Source organism: Haemaphysalis longicornis, unplaced genomic scaffold (assembly GCF_048455015.1).
Source record: "Haemaphysalis longicornis isolate Haplotype H1 unplaced genomic scaffold, Haemaphysalis longicornis Haplotype H1 scaffold_14, whole genome shotgun sequence".
NCBI lineage: Eukaryota > Metazoa > Arthropoda > Arachnida > Ixodida > Ixodidae > Haemaphysalis > Haemaphysalis longicornis.
This window is the reverse complement of record NW_027526245.1, coordinates 54883930-54896634: the sequence shown is the minus strand read 5'-3', so window position 1 is coordinate 54896634 and position 12705 is coordinate 54883930. Positions and strand designations below refer to the sequence as shown.

Genomic DNA, 12705 nt, shown 5'->3' with positions numbered 1-12705 from the left:
GTATTCCTGAATCACACAGGCATTGAGGTTTTTGAAAAGAAACTGTTAAACAAAAATGATCTGCCTTCACTATGCCACGTTGGATATTGTCATTTTCAGAAAGAAAAAGTTACTTTAGAGGCGGCCGTAGGTTACGGCACCTATTTCTTCTGAGGGGTGTTTGTGGTAGGCCACGCGTTCTCCTGCCTGCGCGGGTAATAATTTTCGTTTGTAAGCCTTCTTTCCCCTTCTTTTGGTCGTATGGTTGAGTTGGCCAACAGAGAGACGGACACGCGGAGTGTTCTGGTGCAGTTAGCTCACACAACACGAGCGTCTTAAATGCTTCCGCAAAAATTACTTTATTTCAGCTAAACCAGCAGTTTCCCCATATATTTGCCCCAAAATTGCAGTAGTAGGCAGGATCTTTTTGAAAACTCTTCACAGAACGTGGCAATAGGGAGCGTCCAGCTCACTTCTTCCGGGGGACGCATAATCCAAGCGTTACGCCTTCTCGGGCAGGTTGGCACCGACAGTTTTGGCCGCAGTCTGAATCGTAATTGCACTATAAAAGAGCATGGAGTTGTATCAACAAAAAATAACAAAAACCTTTTGAGCATTCTTTACATTAGACCGGTTTGCCCCTAACTAAAGCGTTCTCCGTCAATGACAACATACCCTTCGTTTTTTCTTAGAACAAATATTCCAACCAATACATAAGTTAAAAAATATTTAGCTCATTCCACTCAGAACTAAACAACTTCTAGTTATAACCCAATTGCACCGAAAGACCGGTGGATACTAAATCCTTTTACACAACCATAAGGATATACATACTACTATGAACATCTTTATAAATATTCAAAGCTTCACTGAAGCAATACAAGAATCTCAGGGCTGCATTTTGACCTGACGTATCAAGATGTATATTATGTTTTGCATCCTAATCATACCATCGCAACTGTACCACTTTGCTGTTTTTCCTCTACATCCACCTCACTATATGCACAATAAAATGACTCAGGGAATATATAACAAAGGCATGTAGGGTTGTTTAGTTCTTGTAACGCATTTAGCACTAGTGCAAACACAATTGCTGCCTTCAAAATCAATGTGGAGGAAATAACATGAGAAAGAGCGCACCGTATAAAGTATTCATTCTATAAGGTTTACCCCAGGCAAAACCTGCCTAGCTCTCTGTAGCTCAAACACATCTAAGACCTAGAAAAGTGCCTGTTACACTGTTAAAGGTAACGTACAGAGCCCCACGTGGAGTTGATGGTTTGTGTTCAGCTGTGCGTGTAGAGCACCGCAGCAACTGGCAGCAGGAAAATCAAAAACTTCTGTTCACTCTACGCAAATGATCCGGCACGTTCTTCGTGTTCCTTTGCTCTTCGCAGGCCTCAACGTTTACTTTTTTTCGTGGTAGTATCCGCCTACTGTCTGGGCGTGTGTGCTTCTATTCAGTACCCACAAGGACAAAAGTTTCAATGCGTGTGTTTATACTCGCACCAGCCGACGATGCGTTTACGAGCGAAATTTGTGCAACCACGACCCGTCAGAGGAGGGCGATTACTCGTCCTGATACGTGTACAGGTTCTAAGCATTTTCTTTTGTGTGGGGAGGGGAGTAAATAAGAGAGAGTTAACATATTTATTACAAGATTCAATGGGGAAGAGTCATCAGTCAATGACTTCTTGAGGTTTTTTAGCCTTAAACTCCCTTAAAACTCAGCGATATTGTTTCACGACTCGGATCAGCGCACGCATGAGATAGTAGAGGCAGCTGAAATGCAACTAGTCGATTTCGAGTGTGTCAGCACGGCATCAGTAGCCTTGTCCGATAAGAAGGCAGCGTTCTTGAGAAAGAACTGGTCGTGGTAATGACTGACACGTGTCGGACAGCGGCAAGCGATTCCGTTATTTTATTCTGTGTATAATCGTGACCATTTCTCTATCTCTTGTATTTTTTGCTGCAATATATTTCACCCTGATTCAATAAAATTCAGTTGGAAGTAGCGCTTGTCCTTGTCTACTGGGTCCCTGTTTTTTTTTCAGCGCTTAAGATGAACGATATACAATACGAACAAGCCCGAACGCAAGCCTTATTCAAGTATCACTGAATTCGCAGCTGTTCAGACCTCTCTCCCAAAGGTCGTAAGAAGAAACGGAGGTATTTAGCGAATGTAGTAGGACGTGCGCACAGACCTTGCCCTATTAAACAGGTTCTAGGTGCTGCACAGCAGCGGTGTACATCGACATATAGGATGGTGTGTAATATAGGGCACTTAGTGGGTGGGCCAAATGTGTTAGTGCGCAGTGTACAGGGCTGACGTTCCTACAGTTCGTTAGGTGTTTATGCTGTATAGGGTAGGGGATGCGTACTATCCTTAAGTGCTTTGTTCTCTCGTGATATATGATCAAAGGGATCTTCCTCTAACGCTCGCTTCCAGGGGTCTGGCGGAATAACTCTCAGGCCAAAATTGGGCGATTTCGTTTTGCTCCGGACGGAACAGTGGGTGGGTTAAAGCGTATGATAACGCTGTATTTGTCTGCGGGATATTGGCCAATTACTTGGGGTGCTGGCCGGTGAATGTGCCCACAGGAGAAGCTACAGCGCGCTTGCAGCGAATTTTTATTTACGACTTTGGTAAACGTTTGCGTTATGGCAATAGCCCTGGGCGCTACTTCAGCTTGCAGAATGTTCTACCCGGTAAGGCTATGCTGGTGAGCTGCTTATTGTGCTGGATAACTACCACTGTCCTTGCTCCTAAGCCACGATAAGATACCGCGTATATGTCTTCATCATCAGCCTATCTACGTCCACTGCAAGGCAAAGTCATCTCCCATAGATATCCAATTATTCCGATCCTGTGCTAGGTATGACCAATTTATCCCCGCAACCTTTTTGATCCCATCTGCCCATCTAGCTGTCCGTCGCCCCTGCCATGCTTGCTTTCGCTAGGGATCCACGCTGTTACTCTTAATGAGCATTACATTACATTATGTTACTCCTAATAAGCATTACTTTGGATTACATTGCGTGCACATAACCAGCAGTTCTTAAATTCTACTAATATGTCTTTAGCACGTGTTTATTCCCTAACCGAATCTGCGTGTTACATTTTGCTTATATTCTTCTTTTTGTGTCGAAGCTCAAGACATACTGAATTGTTTTCCGTAACTATTTGTCTTTCACTTGTAATGCATCAGATACAGCTCTGCATGAGCCCTGATCTTGTCTGAATAATGCTTGCGACATTGTATCTTCCAAGTTTCAACAACACATAGTACCAATGCAACCTCATAGAAAAAGAATAGTTGTACTAAGAATTCTTTATAAAATATTCAAAACGCAATACTTACAATCCAATTGCCGCCGCACTTCGAATCAAAAGAGTAACCAGTCACCATAACGTTGCCTAGGGACCTGACAACACAAAAAGACGGGTTTCAAATCTGTAAACGACGAATTACAAATATTTCTTGCTTTTTTATGCTGAGACACACAGTGGACAGAAGCCAAAATCTTAACGCATTTTATACGGGCGCTGTCACTGCGCATTACGTGAGGCATGCGTGTTTCTCCCCACAATATTTCGGCTGAACAAACTACAAAGGTTTGGTGCACAAAACACTCTTTGAAGTCCAGTGTTATGTGTAACAAACACTGCTGAGGCTTGCCATATATTAACATAATAGCCATGGAATTGTTTTAAACACTCTGCAAGCATTATGACGCCATCGCTTTCTTTAAAAAGGCTTTGCAAACGTAATTGTGCCGATCCAACGTACCTACAAATACATCCTACTGAATTCCACACCCTTTTGGTAGTCCTGCTTTGGCTACTCAGTATTCAATAACACGGCATATCACGCGGACGTTTTCTCGTTTGGCACAGCTTTTCGAAAAAAAGACAAAATTTGTAACAATAGCGAATGCAACTTCCCGTGCAGCATCAGTAGGGAAGCGAAATCTTCACCAGTTTGTTTTTCGCATCTTGTGTTTAGAATTACACCGAAGTGAACAGCACTTGGACCAGCATTTTTTTGCAGAAACCAAAATAAAGAAACAACTAGAAAGTGCGGCCTCTGTCTTAAATTTTGCCTTAATAAATGTATGACTCATAGGTAACGCTGCTCGTAATGCGGCCTCTCCAATAATAGCTGCGGAAAGCAAAGGCATAGTTATTTTCCAGCAGTTAGCTTAAGGTTGGAAAAAACTTGGAACGTATTCATGCCTGAATAAATTTTAAAAGGGGTGCAAATATTCAAAACCTGTGGTAAGAAACAACCCAAGGCATAATATGTGCATTTGGCAGCGCATTTAGACAAACTGTAGGGTCTATAGCCTCTGTGATATGATATTTCAGCACGGTACTCGACCGCAAGAGCCAGCTTGTGCGGGTTTCTTATGGCACAGAAAGCTGTTTGTATCCCTTGGGGTCCTGCCACTTTGGCGGCACACATTCAGTGCCGCCTCTCTGGTATGCATGCTGTAATACCGTGACGAACCAAGCAGCCGTCCACATGTAGGAATAAATGGAAGGTGGTACCAGTACCACATTTAGAATAGTTAGAGAGGAAATGAAAGGAAGCCTCTACCGATGCCCGAAATGGTGTCCAAACACTCTAAAAACTAAAGCTTAAAAGCTAAAAAGCTACATCTAAAGCGTAGGTGTTCTTAGTAATACCGGAGCAGGAGAGTACAGTCGGTAAAACACTTGTCCTAAACAGCGATTTCAAACTCAACTAGTGAACTAGTTGCATATGAAAACTGCCGAAACATACTGATTGACAAACATTATGGAGACATGCGTTGTGTGCCTAAACTTCACTACACTGCAGCATTTTTTTTCTAATCTCTCCGCGCGAGGCAGGATAAAGCTGAAAGCACAAAAGCTTCATTATAAACAAGCATTTTACGAACTGCGCATCCTTCATGCGTACCACACATATAGCTATTGTGACAAAACGCTGATTTTTCAATATATTCGCGCCATTCCAGATAACGGCGTTGCGGACACTGGCTCACCACGCTTGGCCTCTTTTTCCGGCAAAGACAATGATATTTGACGCGCAGCCTCGCTGTAACTACAATGGCCGCTTATACATAGTTCGTATTGCCTTGTAAATACCTCTGCCATTTATTGGACAAACATGAGAGTTTTTCGATGTGGTTCTTCGTTGAACTATTTACACAGCGAGCAACAGGACAAAAGACGATGAGTGGAGACACGGACAAGCGTTGACTTCTAACTAAGAATTCTTTCGAAAAACACCTAATTAAGTATTCACAAAACAGCCGAGCTGCGTGAACAAGCCTGTAAACTAGCAGACACGGCACATAATGAAGAAAACCACACTATATATTACACATACAGCAACACAAAAATGGGGGCGCCATGTAACGCGTGGTGGCCCCGCCGCGGGGAACAGATAACCCAGTTCTTTTTCTGAAAGGCTTAGGGACGGTATAGGGACCTATGCGTCACCAAGACGTTTCATTTTCGTTTCTTCTACCATCTTCCCTGTAACCTGATGTTGTTCCTTAAAATGACCTCACACTCATCGTAAACAGGGCCACAATCCTTACGAAGGGCCCAACCCTTGCACTAAGCACTCAAATGTCCTGTGTGCGCACGTCGTACGTTCCTAAGGTGTTCACATAGTGTGACGTCCAGGCACCTTGAAGTCTGGGCAACGTACTTTTTTGTAAGAGAGTGGAATATCGCCTTTCATCGCTCCTGTCACCTTCAGTCTGAGGCCACCTAACGATATGTAAGCATATTTTACTGTAAGGAAGTCTTCGAAATCTTTTTTTCCGATGTAAGATGAGTGGCCCCTGGCGTGAAATACCACTTGTTCATAACGGCATTATTTTTAATTAAAATCCTTACTGACCTAGTTTATAGAAATTCGGCATCCATGGCAGTTCAACTTTGAAGTGAAACCACGTGAGATGCCGCAGCCGGTGTGAAGGTGAGTGCAGCCAAGCGCCGTAACTGGCGCCGATGCACAGACTGCCACCTCCACCCTGTTCCCACGAGAATAACAATGTGACTAACGGATCGTTTGGAGGAGAGACGACACTGCTCTCCATAGCGCGTGAGAGTTTCTTGCAATAGCCGGGCCAGTGTTTCAGTTCAGCCGTTGTGTGGTGGAAGCAGGAAGTGAGAACGCTGAATCACCCCTAGTTGAGTCAATGGCAAAAAAAACGAAGGATGAAGGAAGACAACCGAGACTAGAGCTTATCCGGGTTGTCCTCCATTGTAGTTTGTCTTATTTGTGCGCTTTACTTATCTAGCATAAAATACCAAATTCCCCAGAAGTGCGCCTTATTGCGTCCATCTGTGACGGTGTTGCCTGTGCGGCCGCAATGTCGAAACCAGCAAGCTGCATCGGATCATTTCGTGTATGTCGCGCGGCTTGCTGATGAGTAGTGGCCGGATTTTTAGGCATTAAAATACTGCAGTTTAAGCGCCAAAATTAGTCAGGCAAAACAACAATTTAGGCCTCTCAAGTCGTGCATATACGCATCCTAAATATTTATATTGAAGCGAATATACCTAAATAAAGGCTGCGCGACCTGTATTTCTTGTGGGAAAGCGAAAAATGTTTGTGTTTATGATGACATTACGGCACCGACACTTGAACGTAGCCGTTGAATTGTCCCATAATATTGATGGACTAATTTGTAAAAGACATACAGGCAGGCCAAAATTTGTGGGTTTAGGCAGCCCAAGAACAACTATCGTCTTCAAATAGGGGGCGTCAAATTTGGGACACCACCAACATTTATTGCTCCATTTTCACTTCCTGTCTCTTCACCAATACTTTGCTGCCACTTTCTGCAAGCCTTCAAGAAGCCTTTGCCTGTTATTGAGCATCTAGTGGAAACAAGTAAACAGTAAACTTTAGGTTAGGTTCTTGAATAAGGAAAAGTTAGCTGAAGTAAGAAAAAGTCTACGCAGCGGTCGAAGCTCAGTACACTGGCATACAGTGGACGCACAACATCAGCCCTTTAATTGCTTGTCAACCCTTTTGAACAGTTTTGAACAGCTTTCTGGCTCAGAAAGGCGTTTGAGGCACCTCGAACAAAGTTTGTACTCAACAAAAACGTACTTACAGCGGAGCCGTAATGAAGATAAAAGCCAGAAATAGACTTACAGTCTTCATAGTTTCAAAAAAGTGAGACACATACCATACACGTATTTTCGAGTGCCTTATATATCTGTACCTGATTTGACATATTTTCATAAAAAAACTCTGCACAAATAAAAAACGCGCAGAACACCTGTCTTCACAAGTTCTTTTGAGTAAAACATCCTGTGGCAATTAAGGTCAACAGCAAGGCGACCGTAGAGGACCTGTAAACGCGCGCATTATGTGAACCCTGGGACATCACCCCAACCTGCGTGCGTTGACCTCTTTTACTGCCGTCTTCCCCTTCTTGACCTGTATTTCCCCCGAACGCATTACAATACCACGAAAGAACATTTTGACATGATAATTTTTATCGGTCTTTTCACACTTATCTGTATGTTAATTTGCATGCCACATCCTAAGGAACGTGTGACTGGAATAGCAGCCGCAAGCGCGTTAGCCTTTTTCAAGTCAAACAGGCAAAACTAAATTATCAGAGGTTTTTTGTGGCTTACTCTTTATTTTGCCATTTGTCGTCAAGCTTTCGAGAAAGGTGTTTGTTATCCACCCAGTGGTCTTGCTACCAGACTGTGGCACAGTTTGTGGAGGTCCAGAAAAATTTACCCAAGAAATAATGGCTGAGACACGTACTGCAACCTGTTCAGAGTTGCGAAGCATTTAAAATAAAAACAAATGTTAGTAGCGGCTTGGCAGATTCTTGACAGCAACATTCTGACTATTCTAAATATCTCCAATCATGCTTCGCAAATGTGAAATACTCAATAACCCTTAAATTCTTAAAAATAGAAAGTGGAAGCCGACATTCGTTTTGCAAACTTCCCTTGCATTTCTCGCAGAAAGAATAGGAAGGAAGGAATAGTACAGAAAAGGCAGGGAGGTTAACCAGAATACTGTCCGGTTGGCTACCCTACTCAGGGGGGAGGGGATACGGAAAATGAAAGGGAAAGAAAGTACAGCGATACATATTAAAGGAGAAAATGAGAGAAAGAAACGTAGAAAAAACACAAGGCGTGACCAAGCAACTAGAAAGGCGGTACAAACACCGCACACAACCAGAAAATGCACAAAACTAATAGGGTCCAGGGATAAAATTGGCAACAAAGGGCACTGCACATCAGTAATGTCCGTACAATCGTTCTGACAGGCCCGTGTCCTTCAAAAAGGGCAGTAGGGATTTTATAGCCGTTTCGGCCTGTGATGGACAACGCCTATGACACAAAATTGTCTGCGCTGTAAAGGGGAGGTCGTCGAGTCGGCGAAGTGTGGTGGAGAGCTCTTGCCTCAGCGTTATGAAGCGGTCACAATGGCACAGAAGGTGTTCAATCGTCTCGTCGGTGGCGCACGCATCACAAGCAGGGCTGTTGGCCATTCCAATGGTGTAGGAGTAAGCACCGGTGAAGGCAACACCTAGCCACAGGCGACAAAATAAGGTGACGTCCGAGCGTGGCACGTTATTAGGTAGGTGGCGCTGCAAATCTGGGTCGAGCCAGTAAAGACGAGCGTTTGAGAACTCGGGTGTATTCCACTTCGCGAGAGTGACTTCCCGGGCAACGGACCACAGCGACCTTGCTGCATGAGTGGGTGATAGAGGGATGCGGGTCAATCTTGCACGTGTGTGGGCGCCATGAGCTGCTCTATCCGCCTGTTCGTTCCCAGTAATGCCGCAGTGGCTTGGGAGCCACTGGAAAACAACATCATGTCTATGCCTGACTAATGTGTCATATAGGCACCGGATTTCAGCCACAAGTTGTTTGTATGGGCCGCGGCGGAGGGCAGATTGGATGCACTGAACAGCGGACCTCGAGTCGCATAGTACAACCCATTTTTCTGGCGATTCCCGCTGGATGAATAGAAGGGCCTCCCGAATAGCTGCCAACTCAGAAGCGGTTGACGTCGTCGAGTTTAAAAGCCTAAAATAAATTTCGGTCGACTTTTGTGGTATCATAACAGCGCCGGCCGAACTGGATGTGGTGACCGACCCATCCGTGTAGACATGGACCCCGTCTCTGTATGCCTCATGTAGAAAAAGTAGGGATAGCTGTTGAAGACCGCTAGGTGGAAGGCCCGCTTTCGTTTTTATTCCCGGGATGTTTAAGTGCAGTGTCTGCGACAGGCACCAAAGTGGCGACGAGGGCCGAGACGGAGGTGCATAGCTGGATGGCAAGCTCCCACTGTGAGCGGCAACCACCTTACAAAAAGATGCCTGCGGTCGTGTTGAAGGCAGGGATGCAAGGTGGTGATGGGGCAACCGGGTGAGTTGCCTAATGTGTGCCCTCAGTGTCTCCACTGTCATGTGGGTTGCAATCGGGTGATCCCTTGCAACGCAAATTGTGGCCACAGTTGAGGCTCAACGCGAGAGACCGAGACATGTACGAAGACCCTGGGCCTGTATGGCCTGAATTGCCTGTAGGTTGGTTTTACATGTGTTGGTTAATACAGGCAGGCCATAACGCAAAACACCGAGAAACAGGGCATCGTATAGGCGTAACATTGAGTGCACGGAGACACCGCACGTCTTTCCGGCCAGAAACTTCATTAGCTGGACGACTGCAGTTAGCCTTTTTTTTCAGGTATGAAACTTGAGCAGTCCATGATAAATCCCGGTCCACAATAACTCCCAGAAAACGGTGACTTTTGACTTAAGGAATATGTTGTCCATTTAAAGAAATCTATTACAGCGACATTTTTTTGCGGGTGAAAGCAACCGGTGCACATTTCTCCGGAGATATTTCCAGGCCTTTTCGACGCAGGAACAGAGATGTTAGTGTTGCGGCTTTCTGAAGTCGGGCCCAAATCCGAGGGCCTGAAACTCTTGATGCCCAAATGCAGATGTCATCAGCATAGATGGAGAGGTGGACGTTGGTTGGTAATGCGGTAGTAAGTCCTATCAACGTGAGGTTAAACAATGTAGGGCTAAGCACACTTCCTTGCGGGACTCCACAAGAAACAAAGTGCTGTGATGTTGGGCCATCTGAAGTCTCAACGAAAAAATACCTTCCTGGCAGGAAGCTTCGAATCCATCTAAATGTCCGTTCACCGACTCCTGCATCTTGCAGGCCGCCCAAAGCGGCGTCATGTATTACGTTATCGTACCCTCCTTTTATGTCTAGAAACAAAGCGGCTGACAAACGTTTGAGGTATTTGTTGTGCTGTACCAATGTGACAAGGTCAATTACGTTGTCGGTGGATGAACGTCCGCGTCGGAATCCAGCCATACTGGGGGGTAACTTTTACGGTGCTCAAGGTACCATTCCAAACGACCTAAAACCATCCTTTCCAATAATTTTCCAATGCAGCTTGCAAGCACTATAGGACGATATAATGCCGGGTCAAGGGGAGACTTGCCTGCTTTCAGAACTGAGACCAAGCGGTTACCCTTCCAATCCTCAGGAACCAAACCATCTTGCCATGACTGGTTCAGCCGATACAAAAGAGTGTGACGGGCTTCTTGGCCGAGGTGACGCAGGGCGGCGTACGTCACTCCATCCGGTCCTGGTGAAGATCTACTTCGGCACAGATGTAACACCGCATCGAACTCTACCATTGAAAATGGGACGTCCATGCAGGAGTCGCGTGATACGGGGACGACGCGTATGTCCGCTTGGCTGGCGAAGCTGCACCATTGACAATTCTTAAGCAAAAGTCCTCCGCTACGTCGACCTCTCGGCGTTTCTGATGAAGCGCCAAAGCACTGAAAGGCCGACGTTGCTGTACTGTTCGAAGGCCCCTGACAGTGTTCCAGATGTGAGATAGAAGTTTCCGAGGGTAAAGTTTCTCGCAGAACCAATAAGCTGATAAGTAAATAAACGGAAGGGCCCCTACTGTGTAGTGGTTCATTGGTGAGGGTTTATAAATAGGTGCTAAGGGCAATATAAAGCAGCTGTGGTAGACAAGGGCCGTGATACGGAACCTAATAGGCTAAAGGCGTGCTCAGTCACCTAGTACACGTATACATGATTAACTTATGTCACCTATCATGGCTATGTCATTTGAAATGAGGATTGTTTCAACGAATCCAGATATAAAAGACAGCAGCCTGCAACGCCTAGGAAAGCATATAGGGCGCTATGATTTTTATAAGGGTTTTCCATTGCGTGTTTGCAGAAATAAAGTTGTGATAAACAACTGACGCCATCACGTTACGCATCAAACGCCGTACAAATCTACCCGGGCAAGTTTATCTCTGTCAATTGCCACGATACTGATGTTAATAAAAATGTATTTCACTCTTGATGGTGGCAGCCGGTGTCCTGGTACGGCACATTGGGGTTTCTGTGAACCCAGTTGGCAAACCATTGACCCGTCACTCAAGTGTCTACGGCTTATCAAGAGCAGTGTGTCTAAAATCTCGGCGCGTGTTCTTGCAAACGCTTCTGTCATAAGATCAAAAATGGCAAACTTGGTTATAAAAATTATCTATCAAACTGATTCCCCATTTTTGCCCCTGTTTTAGACAGTAGCTTTTCATTTTGTATAATTCAAGTAGCCTCGTCCTTCCCATTTATGCTTAGCTACATTCAAGTTCTAGCAGCGTTGGTGCTACGTGTAGCATAAAAGGGCCCACTGCGCATCAGCCGAAGTCCCTTCACATGGCGCCTACACACGAGTCACAGTGTGGGTGTCAAAAACAAAGTCCTCTGCTCCTTGAGTTGTTACAACAGCAGTAGCAACCGCCTTAGGATAAAATACAATTACATTACAATAATTTTCAAATACAGTTTTGATGAACACTGTCATCGGAATAGCTTTATTGATAGAGATTCGAATGTGTAATCTGCCAGAGTGGGCGCGGTGTCTACTAAGGCATAGTTTTGATCCTTTCCTTCCCTAACATTACAAACGGTGAATGTCGGGCAAAACGCTCAAACCGTTTTCATGCACGTTCCTCGGCATTCTAGACTACTGCTTAATGTTTAGGTATAAACTCTTTTTGCACACAGCTTGCGTAGGCAAAACGTATGAGCATTGAAAAGTTTTCATTGCCTCGTCTGTACCTATATTACGGAAAATAGCCCGTGGCCTTTATGTCCCGTATTGCTTTAGTGGAATTAAAACTCGCGCCAGTAGTCACTAAACTTAAGCAGGTGTAAACATTTTTATGTCATTTATTGCCCATGTTGAACATCTGAATATTGCTGTTTTCTGTCTATCTAAGGCCATTTTAATCATTTTAATAGCAGAGCTGTTTAAACGTCCAGTTCTTCAGTATAAAGTTCACACAAAACATACCAAGACAAAAGACCAAGCCCACGTGAGCGCGCACCTCTGGAGGAGCGCCCGGCGTCTGCTAGCTCGACCTTCTAGAACACTGTGCGCAGCCTTCGTGATGTGATCTGTGGCGTGCTGTTCTACTCGCCACTTTACCAGCATTTGTATATCAAATGGGGAGCACCGATACCGTGTGCGCGCTACAGACGCCGAGATTGCGAACGTGTAATAACGCTGTCCACTGTAGGAGAGATCTGAAAACCTTCTTACAATACGATCCGGTGCTCCCGGTCATTTAGAACATTCAGAGGCAATTTCAGAAAGCTGTCTAAAGTGAAAAGGCCTGGTCTCCAAC

General features: G+C 44.9%; 1 long non-coding RNA gene across 1 annotated transcript; it reads right to left on the bottom strand.

Moving 5' to 3' along the window:
* Positions 1-369: 369 nt before the first annotated feature.
* LOC144165110 (uncharacterized) lies at positions 370-7167 on the bottom strand. The gene is made up of 3 exons (XR_013321367.1): positions 7105-7167; positions 3342-3405; positions 370-541 (listed from the first exon to the last, which is right to left on the bottom strand). It is a non-coding gene; the product is annotated as an uncharacterized LOC144165110 (long non-coding RNA).
* Between the last annotated feature and the right edge of the window lie 5538 nt (positions 7168-12705).